This window comes from Myotis davidii, unplaced genomic scaffold (assembly GCF_000327345.1).
Source record: "Myotis davidii unplaced genomic scaffold, ASM32734v1 scaffold147, whole genome shotgun sequence".
NCBI classification, from domain to species: domain Eukaryota; kingdom Metazoa; phylum Chordata; class Mammalia; order Chiroptera; family Vespertilionidae; genus Myotis; species Myotis davidii.
The window spans coordinates 8,633,044-8,633,694 of NW_006383010.1; the positions used below are offsets into that span (position 1 = coordinate 8,633,044).

Consider the following 651-nt stretch of genomic DNA (forward strand, 5'->3'; position numbering starts at 1 on the left):
TTCGCCGAGCGGCTGGGTTGCTGCTTTCCAGAGGCGGGGGCGCAGCAGCAGCCACAGCGAAGCCTGCGCGAGCCTCCCCGGCAGCCGCGGCGGCGGCGGCACCGGCACCAGCGCAGTTCCCCTCTCCCCAGCCTGGCTCCACGCGCACATGCGCACTGCGCCCGCAGCCCTGGACCATTTGTCAGGACTACTCGTGAGACGGAGAAAAAAAAAGAGAAATTTTGGGGGTAAGAAGCGGCGGATCGGATCTAATCTCTCATTAATCTAAAGATTTGCCTGTGCGAAAGACATGCATTTATTTTTCTGGGTGAGGATGAAAGTTCAGAGACGTACAGAGAGAAGGAAGCGCACCCTCGTCTTGTGAAACAGACCAGGGGAGGGGAAAGGACAGAAGGGGTTTCTCCCCCACTTCTCTGCGCCTCTGGGAAAGAGGCGAAAACTTAATCCTGGGGAAAAAAGTGGGCGAGTGACGCGGGAACGGCTGGCAGGGGAGTCTCTGGGCATCTCACTCCGAAGTAGTGAGTGCGAGTGTGAAAGAGGAACAAAAGAGAGAGAAAAGAGAAAGGAAAAAATGGGGGGAGGAGAGACTTGTATTTTTTTCTTTGCGCGCACACGGGGAAGGGTGTGTGGGGCCGTGCGGAAGGGAGCCGG

General features: G+C 57.3%; 1 protein-coding gene across 3 annotated transcripts in view; it reads left to right on the plus strand.

Annotated features, from left to right (window-relative positions):
- Window positions 1-134: 134 nt before the first annotated feature.
- Window positions 135-651, plus strand: part of L3MBTL3 (l(3)mbt-like 3 (Drosophila)) — a 93,961-nt gene continuing 93,444 nt past the window's right edge. For all 3 annotated transcript variants that reach the window (XM_015557832.1, XM_015557834.1, XM_015557835.1), the window contains exon 1: window positions 135-227. The gene's annotated coding sequence lies outside the window, so the exon portion shown is untranslated. The remainder of the gene's footprint in view (window positions 228-651) is intronic.